Source organism: Callospermophilus lateralis, unplaced genomic scaffold (assembly GCF_048772815.1).
Source record: "Callospermophilus lateralis isolate mCalLat2 unplaced genomic scaffold, mCalLat2.hap1 Scaffold_83, whole genome shotgun sequence".
NCBI lineage: Eukaryota > Metazoa > Chordata > Mammalia > Rodentia > Sciuridae > Callospermophilus > Callospermophilus lateralis.
Window position 1 is genome coordinate 2451667 of NW_027516368.1, and position 23763 is coordinate 2475429.

The 23763-nt window shown below is 43.3% G+C and overlaps 1 pseudogene; it reads right to left on the bottom strand.

Moving 5' to 3' along the window:
* Window positions 1-9225: 9225 nt before the first annotated feature.
* LOC143389383 (RWD domain-containing protein 4-like) lies at window positions 9226-10199 on the bottom strand (annotated as a pseudogene).
* Window positions 10200-23763: the final 13564 nt, after the last annotated feature.

The following is a 23763-nucleotide window of genomic DNA, read 5'->3' on the forward strand; positions in this document are numbered from 1 at the left end:
CTCTGGGAATAAAATAGTAGTCATCTAATAAATTTGTTTCAAAAAATATTTTAGATGGTAATATATTACTGCATTAGAAAAGAGTGATGTAAATGCAATTTCAATTATTATAGTTGTGACTAATTATTTTAAAGAGAGTATAAAAAGCTGTGTGCAGTGGTGCATGCCTGTAATTCTGGAGCCTTCTGAGGTTGTGGGTAAAAGATCACTAGTTCAAAGCCAGCCATCCTCAGCAACTTAGTGAGGCTCTAAGAAACTCCAAAAAACCCTTTTTCTATGTAAAATTTTTTATAAAGGGCTGAGGACGTTTCTTAGCAGAAAACATTCCTGGGTCCAATCTGCAATATGAAAGAGAGAGAGAGAGAGAGAGAGAGAGAGAGAGAGAGAGAGAGAGAGAGAGAGAGAAGAAGAAGAAGAAGAAGAAGAAGGAGGAGGAGGAGGAGGAGGAGGAGGAGGAGGAGGAGGGAGGGAGGGAGGGAGGGGGGGAGGGAGGGAGGGAGGGGAGGGAAATCAGTGAAACATTCAGGGTCAAGGATTTAAACAATTTAAAAACAATAGTGGGTTTGTTGATGAAAACTCATCTATATTTATTAAATGCTGCATTCAGAAATTAGTATGTTCTCAAATATTTACAAGTGAGTGAGGAGTCCTATTTTAAGGTGTAAATGGGAACAAAGAAAAGATTTTACACAGCTTTTAATTGACCCAGATGCCCACTTTAGTTTGTGATTGGAATTATGCTCAGGAGATAGATTCTTCAGCTGTTTAAAATAATGTGTTTTTATCAAGTATTTATAAAACAAGAATAAGATCTAATGTAAATCAGGCTTGGCAAGGGGGAAATTGTTCAAATAATAAGTATATACATAAACACATAAACCAATACTAGAGAAGTTATCATTCGGGATATTTATGCCATTATATAATTACTAGTAATGTAAAAACAATGACAAGAAAAAGTGAGTAAATAAAGAAACAAATAAATAAGTGAATGAATGAATGAATAACGAAAAGTACAAAGTTTTAATGTGACTGCAATTGTAAAAGAGAGCTTGTTACTGAAGCATACCTCATGAACTGTCAATTCCACTTACAGATGGGAAGAGTTAAAAAGAGAACCCACTCATCTGGTTCTCTCACTTGGGAATAGTGCAACAGTTACCTTTTTCTTTCTTCCCAAATTTTATTTTTGCCTCCAAGAACACTACCCCTCTAACCTCTTGATGCCATTGTAGACTTGTTGCATCTGAACCTTTCTGTTGCTCAAGTTTTTTTTTCATTGATCTTTTTCTCCCTACCCCCATATATTCCACAATTTTTAATGTGTTTTATTTTCAGTTGTAGTTTAACACAATATATTTATTTTATTTATTTATTTTTATGTGGTGCTTATGATGAAACACAGGGCCTCTTATGTGCTAAGTCAGAAATCTGGAGCTGAGCCCAGCCCCTCCACCAATACTTTAAAAAAGTAATGTCATCTACATACTTAGCATCCACCATTCTTACATTCTGATCTATCCATTTCCTGCTTTTTGCATGAATAATTTTGTGATTTTTTTTCATTCAGACCTCAATAGTCCAGAGTGCTCAGAATTGGGGGTAAATTTTACAGAATATTAGAGGTCAATTACAGAACATTAAAACTTTATATAGTGGGATGCACCTAAAGCTGAGGGTAAAAAGAAAATCTACAGACTTCACTAGTTAAAAGGCCTAAAATTCAGAAAAATGAATAATTTTAAAATGACAATTTCATAAAAAGGAGAGTAAAGGGCAGAACATACTACCTAAAGCAAAATTTTCACACCACAAAAAATGTACATCTGCATAGAGTGTCATGTATGGGTGCTTCTAGAAGACAAATTAAATTGAAAGAGATATGATTAATTTGAGATGTAGCAATAAAATATTAATTGTATATAATAGTAATATATATGTACCTGTACCAAGTATGCCTCATTTAATAATAGGTATACAGTGCAAGAAATGAACTCTAAACTTTTTCAACTTTTTAAAAAAATTATCTTATTTATTTTTTATATGTCATAGTGAATACTGATATCTAGAATTTTGTATTGACAAATGTTCAGGCTACTTATTATATTTACTTGAAGTACATCACTAAACAACTGATGGATTTTACCACACATTGTCATACAATATTTACTTATAGAAATAATTACATACCTTATAATAACTTTATTTCCTTCCTTTCTTTTGTCAAGCTGTTATTAAGTTGAAGGTACCTTTTGCAATTAATGCCATCTTAGAATTAAGGCATTCCAGTCCTGGCAAGATGCCTCCCAGGAGCAGTTGTCCCATGTACAGACCCTCCCACAAGGTGGCTTTGCTACTTCCCCACACCACCCCTCTTTTCATGTTTGCCAAATGACAGGAAGTTTCATGTCTTGGTCATCAAGCTAGTGCATTCCCACAGTTCTGATGCACTAATAATTACCCTTAGCATAGTTCTTAAAAAATTTAATAATTTTAATAATTTATTTTCCACATAGAGTATGACTCTTCCTTGATGCAAAAAAAATTGTAAAACATAAAGAATTTTTAATATGGCATGCTCACTGTACCAGTTTTTACATAAATACAATTTGGTGATCCTAAAATTAAATCTTAATTATATTCCTCTAAAGTTCCATTTGATTAGAAATACCAAGTGAACCCAAACCCAGGGTCAACACAGCATCTCCAAGTCAGCAGGGAAAGCATGTCCTTACTGGCGGTCCTGTGTGGATCCCTTCCTTCCTTAGGGCCAGCCATATTCCCACCTTCAGTGAAGATGCAATGGGTTGACGTCGTAATTCATTATTTGGAAAGCAATAACAGATTTGCAGTGGATCCAGGAGCGTGACTTGGTGTGGAGCACAGATGGGCAGGAACAAGCCACAGCGAAAAGGACAGGATGAAGGCAGAGTCCATTGGCCTGAGTAGCTTGGAAAGCACTGGGTAGAGGGAGCTTAGGAACAGCCCCCTGACCTCATGACGTTGACACTAGCCTGGATCCCGCTTCCTCTGGGCTAGTGCTGATTCAGAAAGCACTTTGCCAGGACGTGGGAGCCATGGCACTCAAATCTGTGTCACTGAGACTGGGAAGCCAACTTACCACATGGCTCGGGAGGACAGCGTGAGAAGTTCCTGGCAAGTCATGTGACTTAACACTTAAAAGGCACGTATGTGTCAAGCTGACATCACTCTCCAGAAGAACTTGGAAGCGGCCCACCTTACATTTGGGTGGATTTGAGTAAAATACCTGACATGTGCCAATGGAGGCTCCAGGTTCCTTTCAGAAGCATCCGATAACACCTTACTGCTTTAAAATAATTAGAAAATTAGTGGAAAGACTTAATCATAAACCAAGACTCATGTAAGGTCAAATTTCAAGTATATATAAAGCGAGGGGTAGAGAGGGGAGGGGGTGTGGACAGAAGGTTGCCAGTCCACAGATCACTTGCTACCATCCCTCTACTGGGTCTGTTCCCAGTGCCAAACGCACATCAGATATGTGTTGATTTTAGATACATGAAACCAAATTGATTTTCCTCTTCATCAAAGAAAATGATATTTTTCAAAATTCATGGGAGCAAAAGTCCCATCTTTTAAGGCACTGTTTGAACTGCCACCGTTGAAGGACTGGTGCAGATGTGCACATGACCCTCTTCCTTGTCTCTGGCACAACCTCCTCAGCTGTCAGAGGGTGTGAGATGGAACCCGAGCCGCCTGGCACTGAGCGCCCACGAGCCCTGGTTCCCGCTGCAGCCCAGAATGCCAGCCAGGAGCGTCATGGACACAGCAGCCGCTGCTGGGTCAAGGAACTAGGTCACCACTGCAGCTGCCATGAATGAATAACGATCTTGAAAAAGAAGTCCATAAGCAAATGACAATGAATGGCTTCTCTCCCCGGTCCAGTTGTAAATCCTGTCTCTGTGCAACAAGGGCTGTTGCCCACTGCGGTCTGTCCTTGGCCTGGGAGATGTTTGGGCACGTAAATCAGTGTTCAGGTTAGAGGGGCAGCACTGGAGCAGGTGACAAGGGGCGATGTGCTCATTTAGCCACTCCTCTGCCTTCAGTGAGATGCAGGATGGTGAACTTAGGTCCCACCGTCCCAGTGAGGAATTTCTGTTGGAATTCCATCCCAGTATTTGTGACCTGCCTTCTCCAGCTCTTCAGAAGGATGTTGCTACAGGCTTGATGGGGGGATGGGTTCTGCACAGGGATACAGGGGAAGGTGTGGCCACCTGCACCATTTCATGACATTTTCCAACAAGGACTTCAGTGCTTAGAGACAGAGCCTTCTGAATATTTCATTTTGACTCTTGTTATTGTGCTGTGAGTGACATACACCATGATACACGTTCCAGAAAAGACTTTCTGCACAGAGTCACAGAAATGTTTTATCACCGATAATGTCAACAGAGGGAAGTCCTGGCACATTTTTAGCATCTCAATTTTGAATCTTTGTTAGCTACAATTTACTGAAGCCATTGGGGCCACTGAGATGAGTTACTCTGTCCAGGCTCCAACCAGGCTTGAGGGCATTGATCACACAGGCCCTGCTTGCAGGACTGTCCTGTGCTCATCCTAATTAATCTTATTTGCCCTTCCAGAGCCCAAGTGTCACCCAGCTGTGGAATGTGGCCACACTGCTGGGAGCACAGACCCTCTCCTGCTCCGTGGTGGCTCCAGCCCAGACAGAGGAGTGTCTGTCCCCCCTCTCTCCCTCCTTGAGCCAACCCTACCAGGTACCCTCAGGGCCTAGTGTGCGGTGGGTGGCAGCACTGGGAGCACATGGATGGCTCTAAGGAGCCCGAGGTTGTGGGGGGGCACATAAGAGAACACAGTGTGGGGGGGTGGGAACTAGGTCGGGTGTGTCCAGGGCAGTGGGCACATGCCAGAGAAGATCAAGCCTAGCCTGGGCTCAGGGGGTTCCCGGGGTGATTTCTGAATTGAGAATCACAACTGAGTGGCTCTAGTTAGCTGAGCAAAGCACGGGGAGGGGCAGGGCAGCACAGCTCAGGAGCAGAGGATGCAGGCGGCTCCCCAGAGACCAAGCTGGGCACGGCCTGGGCCTCCGTCCCTGCGCTTGGCCCCTACTGTGCACTGCAGCCCCTCCAGGAGGTGAACAGTTTGCCATTTCTCCATGGGCCCCTTGATGAGCCGTTGGCCTTCTGAAGACTTGATTCAGTCATAGAGACAGACAGACAGACAAGGATGGAATTTCAACGAATAGTTAGATCACTGTAATTATTCCTAAATATTCACTGAAAGCCCATTTGTGCTTGTTGTGATCCAAGTTGTTGGACATTTTTTTAAAATATAGAATAATGTTAGCCACCCCGCCCCCCCCCCACCCTGTTTGATGACATTACTGGAAGAAAAGGGACCTATTTCACCCTAGAGAGCATCAACCCAGATGCTAGTGGCCCTGTGGCTGCAAACCAAGGGGGCACTGCACAGCCAGCTGCTGGCCCTTTCCTGGTCACTGTCATTCAGCTAAGTGAGCGTCCCTGTAATGTTATAGGATCAAGAAAGCTATTAGTGAGGAGGCCGCGTGGAGGATGGCACCTCATTCGCTCACCTGAGGTCCGCCATTATCTCAGCAGCTGGGAAATGCAGTGGAGGTCCCGCTCTTTAGCCGCCTTAATTAGTTTGCTTTCTACCTCCTTAGCAAAGCAGTAAGATAGGGGAAGGGAAGACAACAGGCAGGGGAGAGTCGTGTAAGTCTGAGTTTTATTTTATAATTTAGCAATGCCGCAGGTGTGAGTGCTGCTGGCAGACAAGGCTTTCAGGTCACTGAAGGGCCTCCTCCTCTCCTGCTCAGGACCCCAGCCAGCGTTATCTTGTGCTAACAGCTGTCCAGAGGAGCCCCAGAGTCCAGAATGAGCCAAGGCCTGGGTGGCAACTGCTCTGTGTTTCTGGCTTCCACCATTGTCTGCAGGTAGCTCAGAGATGCATATCCAGGGAGGATAATGTGGGAATGGATCCCGCCATTTTTAAGCAGCCCCAGCTGTGACCTGCTCTGAGCCTGGAGAACACAAACAGAAGCATTAGCTGCCTTAGCTCCTGAGGGAGGCCTGGCTGAGTAGACATCTCAGACCCAGGGGTTCTGGTGGCTGCCCTCCCTCTGTAGCTGGAATGCTCATGAATACAATGTAGGGCAGAGGACCTGGGGCAGGAACCCCTGAGTTCCAGCAGAGACCTCGGTAATGCAGATGCCCAGGGCCTGCTAACTTCCCCTGGAGACAGGCATGGGAAGGAGTTGCATTCTGGAGGTCTGGGTCAGCTTCTTAGAGTACGCTTTGCTTCAAGGGTGAAATCCCAATCCTAACGACAACTTTCCAAATTAATTCTCAAGTGCTAAAGAATTGCTGCCTTAGCTATCACAAATGGAAGTCCAGTTGCTCTGTGTGAGGCTTTCTGCTCCCGGGCCTTTACGCCTGGAAGCAACTCTTTAACCCAAACCTCTGGGTTGGCTAAATGGAGAGCCTGCCATAACCTGGGTCGAAGGTGAACACAGATTCTAATGGCACGTTTGCTAGCAACCCCATAAGGAAGGGTGCTGCTGGAGACCATCACCCTCCTCTGCAGTGTGCTCTGAGCACAGTCTGCCTGTGACGAATGGTCTGGTCGCTATCTATCCTTGGTACAGGATTTGACAGAGTGAACAAGCAGGAAAAGCAGACACCCGGAGATGCAGTGAAGGTTAGAGATAACCCCGAACAGCTCTTCCTGTCTGCGCTTCTTGAACACATGGCTCAGAGTGTGTGGCAGGAAGAATCTTATGTTCTCACTGTAGACAGTTACACCTTGTTTTCTTTAATCTGACTCATTTTCTGTACCCTGCAGTTTCTTCCTCCATCGGTACAAAATGGAACTCAACTCTCCCAAAGGCTGAAGTAGAGCAGCCATCATTGGAGGGAAACAAAACTTTGAATTTAAATAATTAGAATCATTAAAACACTCATGGTTCTCTAACCTTCCCGATGTCCCTACTTACCTCTGAAATGTTGAAGGTGTTCTCTTCTTTTGTCCTGTGATACCTTCACTGAGCACCTTCATGATCTGAGCAGCCCTTGGAGTAGCGGCTCTGCGCTGTCCACTGGGCTCCTGAGCACATGGAATGGGGCTTGTCCAAATGGAGCCATTTCACAAGTGCACAGGATTTCCAAAGCTTGGGGGTGAAAAAGGCAAAGTAACTTGGTAACCAGCTCATATTGGTGACATGTTAAAATTATAAGACTTTTAATTTAAGTGACTTAATTTAAGTCACTCCACCGCTTTCTTTTTCCTCTTTGTAGCTACAAAAACATTTTTAATCATTGTGTCAGTTGGACAGAGCCATTCTATACCGTGTCCTTTCACCAAAAGTGTTAAGATCAAAAGAATGAAATGGTACAGAATTACCATTGTGGCCCGGTTCTGTTAGGAATGCCCTCCCAGGACCAAAAGTGCTTTCCTTGGCGACTGTCTTCTCTGGCTCCATGGCTGGACACCATTAGCTACACAGGGATGCTCGAGGCTTCTTGGGCCACACAGTGTGGTGTTGGGCTCCTCTTGCCCCAGGCAGCTGGCTCAGCCCGGCTGAGCATCCACACCACAACCCTGATCCTACAGCCCACGTCACACCAGAGTTCCAGAGCTGGTTGCCAGCCCTGACCCTGTCTAGCCCTAGACCCTCACCCCAGCTGCCTGGGAGCCACATCTCCTGCTCCCCTGTGGACCCCAACTCCAGGGTCCAGAGGAAGAACTGTCACCCCTCCCTGAAACCCCCCAGGACTGGTACCTCCCTGGCCCTGAGATGAATCCTCTTTGAGGCCCAACACCTCTAGCAAACTCAGGCAGTCATAGTTGTCCTTGTCCTTGTCCCCCCTTGTCCTCCCACTCATGCCCTGTGCTCCCACAGGACCTCAGGTCCATTACACAAGGAGGCTGTGGCCAAGCGAACTCTGTGGTGGGAGAGCACCCAGGCAGCAGCCCTCGCCCAGCACGCAGGACATGCCTGTGGAAGCAGGGTGGGATGGTGGCTCCTGGGGCCTGGGAGTGGTCACCTATGACTACGTCATAGTTCTGTGCAGACCCCTGGGCACCTGGCCAAGGGTATGCACTCAGGGACTTTGGGCAGCAGGAATGAGCTAGAGAAGTTTCCCCGCCTCGGTCACAGTGATCGTGTTGACATGCAGGTCCTGACCCGGTGCTCCTGGGCATCGGGTGCCATTCCACTTGTCTCCCAGGTTCCAGGTGGTGCTGAGGCTGCTGGTCTGGGGACTCCTGGATCACTGCTGGGGCCAGCATTGTGGTTTCCTCTGAGTTCATGCTTCAGAGGCCCCTGTTGTGGTGATCCAGGCCTCCCCTGATCCAGAGGGTCTCCTGCTGGGAAGAGCAGGGATGGAGCAGGGCCTCCCCGCACAACCTCTCACCAGCAGTTCTGCCCAGGAGTCTGCCTCAAGAACAATCCCCCCGCCCTTCTTTAGTAGCCATAATGCTTCAAGGGCATTTGGATTTCCCAGGTTTTGACTTTCTCTGGGGCTTTACATCTGCTCCTAACCCTCTCTTCCTATCATCTTCATTCTCTTTCTTCCTCATCTTCTTCTTTTTTCCAACAACTCTGAGCCCTGTCAGAGTGGAGCCTCTCCGCCCTCACACCCAAGACCACAGCCTTGGAGTCTGGCTCATCACTGTACCCTTGACCCTGACCCTGGGCTCTGAGTTCACTAAGGAAGTCCCCTGGCCAGATGGCTTTGTTCTTGTCCTCCAGCTCTCAGGCCCACCCCTCCCTTGTCACCCAAGGAATCCACCACTGCACCACCTACCCATCTGCGTGTCTGTGTGGCAGTTACTCTGTGAGCCCCTGGTACCTCCTCAGTGATCACACAGCATTAGAGCTGACTTGAGTTTGAAGTGACTGCGGCCCATCCAAATGGAAAGGCACAGTAGGCGGCGTGCAGCTCAGAGGGGGCCAGGAGCACAGGCTAGGGTTCAGGTTGTTAGCAGAGAGGCCACCGATTAGGCCTCTCTGTCTGAAGGGATAGAGGTGATGAGCATAAAAGCAAATGCCATTTCCAGGTGCTGTTGCCCCTGACTTAACTCACCCGGTCTCTTCCCTATGAGCCTCTGTGGCCTGCATGGGACTATTTCATAAGATATATATTTTTTAACATTTTACCTTTTATTAAGGCAAGTTTGTGAAAATAATATAATACAACCAGATCTTTTCATGAACTTTCCACTGACAACATTTTTTTAATGTAAGAAACATACAAAAAAACCTGCATTTTATAAAAAGTCACCTCAATACCAGAAAATAGTTAATGAAAGATGTTGAACCCAGTTTACTTTTTAAAGAATGCTCTTTCCTTGACTCAAATTCCAAGTGTTATTCATCATCTTTAGAGCCAGTTTTGCTTAAATGCTTCACGACATCAACCCAATTCCAGCCTCGAGGAAGTTCCCCTTTATGGTCTGTTTTGTCTGCCAGTTTACGTTTCTGGGCTTTAGAAAGTTGTTCTTTTTGTCTTTTTTCTTATTTGATGGAGCTGTATTTGGAGTTTCAACAGAGATGACATTGCTTATAGATGTTGTAGAGTCAATGGGATGATGATTCTCCATGAACTGTTCTCTATTGTCTTTGGCATATTCAAAAAATGTATAGGTCTTAGCAGTTCCAAGATTCACTTCCACAGCTTCCTTTAACTTCCTGTAACTCTGCTTTACAGCTGATGATATTGTGTTGTTAAAAAAGTGTTCATAGATATAATTGAAGGTGTTTGGGGATAGGTTTCTGTCCAGGAAATCTCTATTAAGAAGGCTTTGGGATCACCATTTTCACCTATCGAAATATATGCACTAAGTACTTTTTGTTCCATTTACTTTATTTCTCCCTTTTTATCATAGAATCAACTTCCACTCTCCCAACGTGTGATATTTTTCCTTTGTTTTTTGTTGAATAGTTTGAAAGCAATGTCTTCAAATATACATGGGTAAAGTATCCTAAGAACATTCTCTTTTATAACCACAGGACCATTATTACAGCCTATATTGAAATAAAACTGGATACTTAATTCCCGGAAACTTTCATCTCCTTCATAAATAGAACGGAATGCTTCTAGTTCCATCTCCTGGTCCTTGTCCAGGCGAACAGTATTCAGGACAACTAAGAAAAAGCAAGGGCAGCGGCCCGAGGCCATGGCGTTCCCCTTTGGTGCAGGGTGGGGAGTAAGCTCCTCGGAGCCTTAAATCGAGTTCACGTGCACACTCGGCGGTCTTCAGCATCCAGCAGGACTAGGTGGGCAGTGGGCGGAAGGCCGAGGCTGCGGCAGGTGGGGCATTCAGGCGTCTAGTAGGAGGCTGCAGGGCAGCAATGGCAGAGGCTCTGGAAGATATATTTTTGATTTTTTTTTTTTATCATTGATGACTTTGGAAAGAAAAAGAAACTCCAAAAATAAAAGCCTCCAAAACATGCTAGCAAGGCTCCTCAACATGGTTGAGCTGGACCTGCCCCAGGGTGCCAAGGGCCGGCCTAGGTGTTCAGGAAAAGCATTTGGTCTCCCAAGCTGTGCTAATGAGCATAAGGATGCCCACAGGCACGTGGGACAAATTGGGCTCAAATTGCCATATGGCTTGGATTTCACATTTTCCAGGGCATAGTCTAATCATTTCTACAGAGTCTAATGCCTTGCTGCAGATTGTAAATGATAAGGTCACACGGATTAGAGACCAGTTAAAAATTATAGAAGACATATGCTATGCATTTTACTAATGAATGGCCATATTCAAACATGTTCACTAATTAATGGCAATATTTGAATGGGTCCACTAATGAATGGCAATATTTGAACGTAGTGTTGAATTTGATACCCTGTGACCAGAGCTCCATTTCTAGAAGGAGCCAATTGCTCCATAAGGTCTGGGAAATGCGGATTTAAAAGAAAAATTGGTCAGGCCTTCCAAGATGTTAAAAGAATTCTCAGAGACTGAAATCTGCCCACCAACAAGTTTGTTTAGATGAACATTGACAGTGCGAATATTATCGTCAAATCCTCCAAGAGTCTCAGCTGCTTCCAAATCCTACTTCAGCCTTTGGAAACAAGGGAAACCATGAATCCAGAGGGATAGCAGGGAACTCAGAATAAGGGCATCATCACCATAGGAGTCATTCTTTAAAGTGGTTAAAAAAGAAGTAAGAAAGGAAGGGGGGAGTTAGGGACAGAGTCACTGCCATAAATTGTACCTGGCCCAGCTTCCTGTGTCCCCTGGAGGGCTGCTGTTAAGACACCTAGTAGCCCTTGCTGAGGGATGGTTCTGTCCTGTAAGGCCCCGGACACAGCACAAGGGGGAGCCTGAGGATCCCCGTCCTCTGTTTTCCACTGGGACCTCCAGTGTGTTGGCTTCCTGTGATGAAATCTACACAAAGTCCTTTCCCAGCAAACAGGCCAAACTCAGGCCAGGATGATCATGCAGACAACTTACCCCACACAGCAGGAACTGGGAAGGGACCGAATGGCGCTGACACAAGCCACCTTGACCCTGGTTCAGCCACATGGATTAGACTTAGAAGTGGTCCAGAGTTACTTCCTTGGCTGGGAGTATGTCTCTATGGTTTTATAACACATATTAAAAGCACTTAGCAGGCTGGGGATGTGGATCAGTGGTAAGCACTTGCCTGGCAAGTGTGAGGCCCTGCATTCAAACCCAAGCACACACAAAGAAAAGTCTTATGTTTGATTTGACATTCTTTTAATGTGTCTTGACAAATGCAGTGATCAGTAACGCATGAGCTAGGATGGGGAGAGGAAGAGGAACCTCACAAACTTCACATACCTGCCGTGGAGTTCCCAAACACAACCCGAATGTGATGTGCATGTACCCTTTGACTCAGCCACTTTGCTTCTGGAAATGATCCCATGGTTTTCCTTTCACATATCTATCACCTGCAACATGCTGCTGTGAGGAAGTCCAGCACCATGGCCACTCCCAGGGACCCAACCAGCGGTCTGTGAGATGCACTCAGCGAAAATCCAAAGACGTTAGCACAATGCAACATACAATATTTTACATACCACTTTTGTTTAAAAACAACATACTTATGCATGTATGTGCATGCTCGAAAGCATCAGATATTTATGAAACAATGCACACATGAACAGGTGACCATGGTCATCTCTGTGAAGCCTTGCTACTGACCAAGGAAGGAGACTTATTTTCCACATGCACCTTTTGAAAGTGTGTTTATGTACATGTGTCATCCATTCAAAAATGACATAATCTGTTTTTTAAAACATGTGACCATGCAAATTATATTTCAATAAAACTATTAAAGAAAATGAAAAACAAATGGCCAATAAACATCTGTCAGTTTGAAAAAAAACTATATTACAGTAGGAAGTAATTTTCAATGTCCTGGTCCATAACTATAGATTGAATAGCTCAGTTCCCATCCCCAGGAAAATGCCGTCCCCCACACCTCTGTCCACAGCATCTGTGAAGCGTAGCCTCAGCTGCTAGAAGCAGCTGAATGGAACTGGTGTCTTCATTGTGACCCGGTTCTGAGGCAGATACTGGGAACATTTCCACTCCATCGTGCAGTAAGCACTCGAGTTAAGACTGAAACAGCAGGTGGATGCGTCCTTGTCCTTGATGAGATAGAGGATGTGTCAGCAAAGGGTATTTTCAGAATTCCTTTAAGAGCCCTCTTGAGTAGAAATTAAACCAAGGAAAGTAAGGGACATTTCAAGGCAGCAGACCTAAAACAAATGTAACTTTGGGGACACTACCTAGATGTCACCATATTTAATGGGAAACTAGGTAGCATTGTATAAACATCCTTGGTGCATTAGTATAGGATTTGGGAAACACAGAGGAATTTGGGCACTCAGCTATAACCAGCTGCCTTAGAATCATTTATTTAGCCATTTGGAGGTCGCACATAAAAGATCACCTTGGTCTGTTTGAATTGGAGCTTGACACAGTTTAAGATGGCCTTCCATCATGGATTCTGAGATTTTAAGACATTGTGTGCTTGAAAGGAAATAATTTCACTTTCTTCTTTTCAAAATCATGTATTAGCGCATTACTATCTGACACCATTTCCGCTCTGTGACATTGTCTTGTCAATACGAGTTTTGCATACATCAACGGCTGGTCACCCCACCAGGACCCCTAGTCTTTTGATATGTTATTTTTAACACAGAGAGACTGAACATACATATCTCTGCCGCCACCTTCAGGAAAGTCATGTACTGAAAAGAATCCTATTTCTTCTGTCCCCAAAGAAGTGCAAATGTGGGCTTCATGCTTTTGATGTTTCCCTTGACTATAGTAAGGGGTCCTAAGATGGTATTTGATTCTCCTGTTCTTTTGACACAGAACTTCAAGAGCTGTGGAAGAAAAATAAATGGCACATAATAGAACGCTTTCCTAACAGATGCAGGCATGACAGAAAACAGGCACAAAGAAATTTTGGCTTTCATATAGAGATCATTCAACTGTAAGGATCAAAATCTTATTTTAAAGGGTCATTACTTGTGGGTACCAACCTGCTCTTAATGTTATTGATCAGCAGTCCCTTGAACATCCTGATAGTAGTGGAAACTGTTCCTCTGCTTCTTTTTCATCCTTCCAAAAAGAAAATATACACACATTCCTTTTCGGATGTGCGTATTATGGGCATTTGAGAAGTCAGACTCAGACATCAATCAAATAGACGTCTGCACTGACGTGATTAGGAAGGAGTGACGAGGCGGACAATTCTGACACTTTCTTGGTAGCGGGGATTGTGTAAGGGATTGACAGTGACATTCCTCTGTGTTCATACGTGTGGACAGAGGGAGGCAGGCCAGCATCCCCCTCCATAAGCAGAGTCTCGCCCTGTGGGAGTTGACAGTGGTGTCCTAGCTTCACTTGAGTCTTCCACATAATGATCATTATTACCAGGATGCTAGGAATTCCTCTAATCAACAACGTGCTTTCTGTCACTTATATTTCCATAAAACCATATTGCATCATAACCCTACGAGAAAACTACTGTTGTTTACCATCTCCCAGAAACTGTGCTAAATATCCAACATAAAGGTTGGCCTTCTTTCCAGATGCAAAATTCTAAAACAAAAAGACGTTAGGATCACAGGATAATGAAGCGGGCCTCTGTAGCCTGGTCTCTCTGACTTCAGAGGTTCTGTTTTTAAATACTAATCTATATCTGGTTTTTAACATAAACATCTGCTGTGTTATTTCATGAATTATAATATGCTGTCCTTTCACATGTCACCCAGGCCAAATTTCTTTCTCATCCTAAAGGTAAATGCGATTATGTGGCCCATAAGAATGGGCATACCTTCTGGAAATGTGTCATTGGGAAATTTTGCACTGTGGGAGCACCCTAGAGTGTGCTCGCTGATACCAACCTGAATGCACAGTCCATCACACACCCAGATGATGTGGCAGAGTCTGTCGCCCCTGCACGGCAAACCCAGGTGGCCTGCTCCCGTACTGCGTGCTGCAGGCGATGGGCACACCATGCCAAGCATTCGTGGATCTAAATGTACAAAAATGACACAGTATAACTGCAGTATAAAGGGTAAAGTGGCACAGCTGTATGGGACTGGAAGCTGCTGTGGCAGTCAGCACATGAGCAGTGAGGAATAAGGCCAGGATGTTGGTGCTCTGCCGTAGACCAGCACCTGCTCACTTGGGCTTTACTACATTCATTGTAAAAAAATGTTCTTTCTTCAATGATAAATTAGCTTATTGTGACTTTTACTTCATACACCTTTTTAATTTTTGACTCTTCCATAACAAGTTAAAACAAACACATTGTACAGCTGTACAAAACATGTCTTTCCTGCTGGGTATGGTAATCCCAGCAACTTGAGAGGCTGAGGCACGAGGACCACCAGTTCAAAGCCATCCTCAGCAATAGCAAGGCACTAAGCAACTCAGTGAGACCCTGTCTCTAAATAAAATACAAAATAGGGCTGGGGATGGGGCTCAGTGGCTGAGTGCCCCTGGTTCAATCCCCAGTACCAAAACAAAAAAACAAAAAAAAATTATTTCTCTACACCCTTATTCTATAAGCATTTCTATTTTTTTTAATGTTAAAAACTAACACACAAACACACTCATTACCAGGGCCAACAGGGGAGCAGGAGCATCAGTGTCCTCATCTCCCACCTTCACGTCTTGTCCCTTTGTCTTGGGGGCAGTCCCATGCATGGAGCTGTCACCTCCTGTGATAACAAGGGCTCTAGAAGTCCTCCTGAGGGACCTGCCCATGGCTCTTTTGGAGGAGGTGTCCTGTCAGAAACATGCCCAGGGTGGTCGCTGACATTGCTCCTTGGTGTCACTCTGGGTTTGCCTGTGGGCGCTGAATGCGCCTGAGCCCTCCTCCGTTAGTGGAGGCCGGTCAGTGCTGGGTGCTCTCCGGGTGTGGAGGGCCTGCCCAGGTCTGCAGGAGCCCCACAAGCCTGCAGGTGGATCTGCTCAGGGTCTTTACGGACCTTCTCTGCAGCTGCCTTTTCTCTGACCTCTCCCAGGGCTGTGAGCTCACTGGTTGAGAACTGTTTCACCACCTGGTGACCACCATGTGTGAAGGGCCAGTGGTGGCTGAACTTGATTGTGTGGTCATGGCTGTCCCCAACACATGTGGGTCACAGGGCAAAAATAAGATTTCACTGCTAAGAAGGGTTCAGTTACTACTCACTTTTTAAAAAAAATTGACATTGGGGCTGGGGATGTGGCTCAAGTGGCAGCGCGCTCACCTAGCATGCATGAGACACTGGGTTCAATTCTCAACACCACATAAAAAACATAAATAAATAAAGATATTGTGTCCACCTAAAACTAAAAAAAAAATAAATAAAAATTTAAAAAAAAAGATTCAAATTCTTAAAAAAAATTGACATTGAAGTTAGCCTTTATTCAAAAGTTTATTTGTTTTTATTTTACTATTTTATTATTTTATTTATTTATTTATTTTACAGTAGAATGCATTTTGTCATATACGACACAAACGGAGCACAACTTCTCATTCCTCTGGCTGTACGAGTCACTCCACTAGTGCGCTCACACCTGTATAGGGTGATAATGTCTGCCCCTTTCTACTTTCCTTCCCCTCCACACAACTCACCCCCCCCATGTATGTGTGTGAGATATGGTATACAAAACCTCCCCTCTACACAAACCAAAGTTCCTTCATTCTTCCCTATCCCAGTTTGCTTGCTTATTACACTCATCGTAGGCATTTAGGATGTGCTAATTCCTAGAGTTAAATGGGAGCTTGGGGCCCCTCTCCCAGCTTGCAATGTACTGGAAGATGAAGCACTAGGTTCTGTGTCAGCTGTCTTTGGATGACATGTATGGGCTCGAAGTCTTGAATTACCAAGTTCACTAGGTCTTTGTCCATTAAAAGTAAACAATTGCACTATTGGGAGTGATGACCTTTTCCCCAGCATTGAATTATGAGGGAAATTTTTCATCTGGCTGCTTAGAATTTATTAAAAAATCAGGTGAGGGGGAGAGGTTTGAACTACAATTTTGTCAATAACACAGAACATTTAAATAGTTATTTTTTTAAGTCAGTCCTTTTGTGAAAAACAGAGAATAAACCAACCTATTTTAATCTTTTCTATAGAAGCTTTATCAGCCAAACTGTACCAAAGAAGCAGAACCAGTAGGGTTGCTTTATATATGCACACACACATACGTATGTGGATTATACCTAAATATATGTGTATAAATACACATCCATCCATACACATATATGGATATATACCCACATGCATATATATATATATATATATATGTGTGTGTGTGTGTGTGTGTGTGTGTGTGAGTGATATGATATACAAATCCAGATGATATGCTGACATGTGTATATATACATGCACATGCATATGTAGCTGTATGACCACCTATCAACTTACGCACACATACAGAGACATACACACATATATATGGAGAGATTGATTGCAAAAAATTGGTTCACCTGGCTTTGGGGGCATTTAGGACATAGGCATGTCCTAAATGACAAGCAGGCCCTCAGGAAGGGCAGACTGGGACTCCTGGGCACAGCCTGGTTCTGCAGTCCACAGGTAGGATCCCTGCCTCCTCATTCTGCTCCATAGTCCTTCTGGTGGATTGGATGAGGCCCACTCAGGACAATGTCCCTCACTTAAAGCCTCCTGTCCATAGCTCACATCTGCAGGGTGCCTCCCACCAGCACCTGGATCAGCTGGAGACAGGTCCATGAATGTGATTGTTCGCCAAGAAAATCTAGTAAGAGAATAATTACTTTCAACGTTTTTAAAAGAAAGCCAATGAACAGGAGTGGCATTTGCCCGCCTTCCTCGAGAGAAGCCGGTCCAGGAGAGGCCAGCCCCACGCAGTGAACGGCAGACCCTAGCACTCAGTTCTCGTCCACTCCTGAGCCCTGGAGAGTGTCTCAGGTCTTAAGGGAGCACCAGCAAGTGGGGGACCAGGGTTACCTGACAGCAGATCCCCAGGGGAATCGCCACTGCTGTCCTAGAAAGCCGCACATGCGTGTGTCTGCCCTCAGGTGCAGAAGCGAGAGGGAAAGGTGTGGGATGTGGAGCTCAGGAGAGCAGAGGGGAGGCCTGGGGAGCCGCAGGAGGGAGCAGGGAGGGAGGAGGGAAGGCAAAAGGGAGGTACTGGGAACAAAAGTGACCAGATCATACTGTTGTATTGTTGGCATGACAATTGAATTGCACCAATTTAAAAAGTTTAAAAACAGAGCTCCCCGAGCCTCCACCAGAGACTTGCAGGTTGGCAGTGCGGCTTGTTGGGGCTGCTCCCTCTCCTCCCTCAGGGAGCTCTGCCCCTGAAAATAGCCGAGAGAGTTTGCAGACTCGCCCCAAACACCATCTCAAGGAGTCTTGGTATCAGCCTCAGCCAGTCCCCAAACTCCCTTGTGCTCGCCACACCCTTAGGATCTCCAGGCCAAGAGACACAGACCTGGGTGTTCTGGGTGTTCGCCATACTTTTTATTGATGCCTTATAGTTGTGCACAATAGCAGGACTTGTTGTTACTTATGGGCACATGTGCACAGTGTGGCCAGTACCCCTCCCCAGCACTCCCTGTCCCTCTCCTCCCCCTCCCCCTGGTCTTTATCCTCTGCTGATCTCTCTTCATTATCATGAGGATCCCTCCACCTTTTTGTTCCTTTTTCCTCTCACCTTCCACATGAGAGGAAACATGCGACCCTTGGCTTTCTGAGTTTGGTTTATTTCACTTAACATAAGACTCTCAGGTTTCATGCATTTTCCTGCAAATGACATAATTGCATTCTTCATAGGGAATAAAACTCCACTGTGTGTGTATATACCACTTTTTTTTAATCCATTCATTGTGGAACAGCTAGGCTGGTTCCATATTTGGCTTTTGTGAATTGTGCTGCTATGAACGTGTCACGGTAGTGTGCGGACTTTGATTCTTTAGGATAAATACTGAGGAGTGGTAACGTTGGGTCACATGATGGGGACCTCCATACTGATTCCCGTAGTGGGAATTTGTAATCCCGCCAGCAGTGTAAAGTGTTCCTTTCTCCCCACATCCTCTCCAGCATTTATTATTTGTATCCTTGATGGCTGCCACATTGACTGGAGTGAGATGAAATCGGAGTGAAGTTTTGATTTGCATTTCCCTCACTACAAACGCTGTTGAATATTGCTTTATATATTTTCTGGCCTTTTGTATTTCTTCTTTTGAGAAAGTTACTGTTTAGTTCTTTGGGGTTCGTTTTTTTGTGGTGTTAAATTTTTTGCATTCTTTTTGTACATTCTTGATGTAAATTCTCTGTCAAAAGGGTAGCTAACAAAGATTTCCTCCCATTCTCAAGGTTCTCACTTCACATTCTTAATTGTTTCCTTGCTGTGCAGAGCTCTTTAATCAATGCCATCCATTCGTTACCTCTTGGCATTATGTCCCGAGTTTTAGGAGCCCTAATGAGAAAGGTTGTTGCCTATTCCCAAAGCAAGAGTGTTGAACTACCCCACATTTTCTTTTGAGAGTTACGTAGTTCTGGTCTCATTTCTAGGTCTTGTATCCATTTTGAGATGACTCTTTTGCAGGGTAAGCAGTAAGGGTCTATCTTGTTCTTCTACATAATGATGACCAGTTTCCCCCACACCATTTGTTTTAAAAAAAAAAAAACTGTCTTTTCTCCAGTACATGTTATTTACACCTTTGTCATGGACTAGATCAAAGACTGTCTCTGTGTGGATTTTTCTCACCTAATAGTTCTAGTTTTTAAAGATTTATGTCCAAGCCACATGGTAAGACATCTAATATCTGACCAATTTAATACAATCTGAAAAAATAGTTAACATAAATTTTTAAAATGATAAACATATATTTTATTTTATTATCAAATAACAACATCCCTGATCCAAATAGATGTTTACATGTACTTATATTTTGTCTTAATATTAATGACAATGTCACTGAAGGGAAAGAACACATCTGCACTCTAATGGGAATGACTCCAAGTGGGTAATTCAGTGAAAACTGGGTATTGATTATCACTGTGCCTTCTTCAAACTGTAAAAATATCCCTGTGCAGCCCTGTGAGTTCACTGTGGCACCCCAGGGTGCCTTGGTACATAGTTTGAGAACTGAAGCCCTAAGCATTTATACCAGTGCTTTGTTGAGAGTCCTGAGTTCTGAATAATGTGATTGAAAACCCCAAACACATTCAAGGTCAAATCAGATCTTCTAGTTATTCCCCATCTGGTATGAGACATATTCAAGATGTGTAACCAGGAAGCACCCACCATGTGACAGAACTGGATTTAAATCATGCCATCAGAGTACAGCAAATAAAGGGACGCTCCGTCGAGTCACCACCAGCCATTCCCGCAGCTTTGCTTCCCTCACCACCCTGAAGTGGCAAGGCTTTGATTTTTGTTCGCTCTTTGTTTCCTGTTATTTCTTTCTAGGATGTTTCTTGCAGCACCAGTGAGAAGGAATTCGGTGTCTCTATGTCAGGGAGGCCTGTTTATTCTGACAAACTGATCAATCTCCAGGGTGTTCCTCCACCATGAAACTGATTTTCTGTCTCATCCGCTGGCTAATAAGATGTGAGGCTCTCTCCCGCCACGCAGAGGGCTGGGCTCGCCTTCCTTCCCTCCACGCAGTGGTGAAATCGCATCCAGGCTTCCTCCCATGAACCACGAGGGCACAGCTCTGCAGCAGAGCGCAGGGCTGGTCCAGGCAAACCCAAGATGCTGGGAGCAGAAGGAGACCTAGGAGGGATCCACGTTGGGAGCAGAAGGAGAGCTAGGAGGGAATGACCTCGGGAGCAGAAGGAGACCTAGGAGGGATCGCTGGGACCCAGCTCACTGTTCACTGTATTCACTTTTAGTTCTGATAAAAAAAAATCATCCAAGCCTGAAACCTGGTGGTGATCGTGAGAAAGAAAAGGAGGACAATATTGCAAGATGAGTGTGTGCCGGACAGGCACACACCTAACTGTCACAGTCAGCATCAGATCCCCTAGAACACAAGGTCCCTCCCCAGGTCCTCACTGGCTGAGTGCTAAGGGTGTACAATCTTCCTGAATGTCCCCTAGGTTTTACTGTCTCATACTGGGTTATTTAAAGAGTGCACCTTTAGTTGTCCCCGTAGCTGTCATTACTTATTTTATTAATGAATTATCAGCCTATGCCACTGACATTTTCTTCTTATTTCTTGTTTCTGATACTGCTGGAGATTGCACCCTGGGTCACTCAACTACTGAGTCATATCCTAAGCACATTTTTATTATATAAACAATTTTGATGCAGGGTCTCACTAAGTTGCCCACTGTGGTATTAAACTTCCAATGCTCTTGCCTCAGCATCCTAAGTCACTGGAATCATGGGTATGTGCGCCTGTGTCTGGTTCCGTTGATTTTACTTATTTTTGTTTGCTTTGTTTTCATATTGCTTGGGATGAAACCCAGGCCTGAAGCATTCTAGGTAAGGAAGGGCTCTACCACAGAACTACACCCCCAGAGTAGAGCAGCCCACTTGCCTAGAAAGAAGATGGCCTTGAGATTTAGCTCATCTTCAGTTTGAATTCTACTTTAGGCTCTGTGTTATCCCACAGTCTTACTCTCCATCAATTTCCTAAAAAAGTAAAGATTAAAATGAGCATCTCGCTAGATACTACCAGGATGCTTAATGGAGAATCTATGAAAAACATCTGAAGAGTTGTTAGCACAAGCAACAGCTCCATAATTGGTAGCTATTGTAATCAATATTATTGCTTTTTATCAACTAAGAGTATTTCAATTAATAAGTTAGTAGTACTGTAGTGATTTTTAAAAATATATTTTAAAAACTACGTATTTCAATGAGTCTAAGATGATTTTTTTCTTATCATTTTAACAACACTGACAATGGAATCCCACTAATAATTTGGGCTGCATTACAACTATAATTTGCAGCATTTAATTTTTTCTTCATAAACAAAATAAAGAACCATCATAATTCATGGTGCCTTACCTTAAGTGAAATGTGAGACAAACAATAGATCTATGGCAGTTCTCATGACATGGATGGCATTTAAATTCAGTTTTAAAAGTACGATAGGTAAAGTAGGCTGAATAATAACAGTAAAAGAAAGGCCAAATCAAAAGCAAACTTAATGCCAAAGGAAAAAGAACCCAAATGAATGAGTATGGTTAAATTAATTCAGTATTTATATATGTGGGATTTATATATGAATCAGGTATTTTCAATGTTCAGTATTTAATACTGTCTTAATTTTTCACAAGGGACGTTTACAATTTCTTACCTCCATGAATGCATGATTTAAAAGGAGGAAGAACTGTTTCATTTGAAATTGAGTCCTATCACTTCAGTTTTAATTAACTGGTCACCCCTAGAAAGTTTTTATGTAAGAATTCTCTGAGATAGTAGAATATGTCAAATACAAAATAAGTAGCTGTGCAGTTCTTGTGCATTAAAAACATATTCATTTTATGAGTACAAAAATGAATAGAATTAAAGAATAATTATTTAATGCTTTACTTTATAAAAGTTTCACTTAAAAATACTAAAGTTGAGAAATTTAGTATTTTTATGGGAAACTTTTATAAAGTAAAGCAAGACTTTTTCAGTAGTAATAATCTTTTATACTTGCTCTCTTCTATTCTCACCAAAACAAAATTATTAACCTATAATTGCATATGTAAAATAAAATATACATATATAAGAAATGTATGTGTAGTAATATCTACAATAGATGAAATGCACTATAGGACATCGATATAGAAATGTACTAGAAGAAAACATAAATGCTTTCTTCATGTTGGCAAAGACATTCTAAGAAATAATGAATTTGAAAGAAGACTTCTTTTTTTCCTACCTCTCTTTTTAAAATTTATTATGTTGTTGATGACGACAATGTTATTGTTGTTGTTTTTCTGGAGATTGCACCCTTACCCTTTGCTTTGCCATGCAAGAAGTGTTCTAACACTGAGCTACATTTCCAACCTTGGAATTCTAATTTAAATCAGATAAAATACTCTAATTTTACAGATGCTCAAGTGACAGTGACATATGAACATAGAAGAAATATTTATGTCCTTGGCAATAGAAGGAATTTAAGTCTAACAAATGAAATAAATTTCTCAGCTACAATATTTTGAAGGTGAAGAGTAGTGGTACTGGGCTGTTGATTATGGCTTGAGCTGTTTATTTCTCCTCAAATAGATGATTTAATGATAACTTCTGTGCCACATTTAAAACTGTGCACGCCCCTACCTACCAATTCCATTTTACTCTTCTTCCAGATATTTGAGTATTCTTTTTATCCTGTTCCAGTCACTTATCTTTTGGCCACTGGAAAACAGGTAATTTGTGAAAGTTACTAATGTATTTTGATACACAGAATGGCAAGTCTGTGTTCATTGCAAACATTTTCTTAGTGTCATCATGACCCTAAATTACTGCATGTGGAACTAAAAAATGTACTGATATTTTTATTTGTTTTTTGTGAAATTGATAACCACAGAGAGAGCTCACATTTGGCGATAATGAGTATTCTAATGCACAAACCACAATCAGGGCCTACCTTTGATACTCTTAGTCCCTTCAGAACAGAGTAGGGCAAGCTACAGTAGGGCAGCAGCAGGCAGCTCTATACAGAATAGGCACCCTTTGTGTGCTACTCCCTTGGCCCTGGTGACTGAGAGCCTACACTGCCTGGATGCTCTCAACCAATGCTCTACTCTCCATGTTTGAACAGATACACAGTAATGGATAACTACAGGAAAGGGTTCTGGAACAGTGGAATCAGCAATTTTAGAATTTTGTGCGAGAAGCTTTTGGCAGACACTTTTTTACTTTAGTCTAAAGTGATAACAAAATTGAAAAAGCATGCTGTGTTTGGTGTTTTGGAAAGTGTGAAAGCTGCCAGTGAACTCTAGTGTCCTCTGTGGAAAGGTAGTTAAAGGGAGTTAACTTCACTAACTGAAGTTAATGAAGTATTTGCAGAAAATTCAGGACTTGTCAAACACCGTTGTTATGAAAATGGTTGGATGATCAAGATGACACCAAGTTATCCTAAGAATTTGATAAATTAGTGAGTGAAGCATGTGAGAAATAAGTAAAATCTTATTTTTAGAGGTGGAAGACACACCTCTAAATATACTAGTGTGAAGGAATTTTAAAAATATAAAAAAGAAGAAAGAACATGGAGCCATCTTCCCAATTCAGAGTTCTTGTAGTCTCTTGGGACACAACAGGTAATAG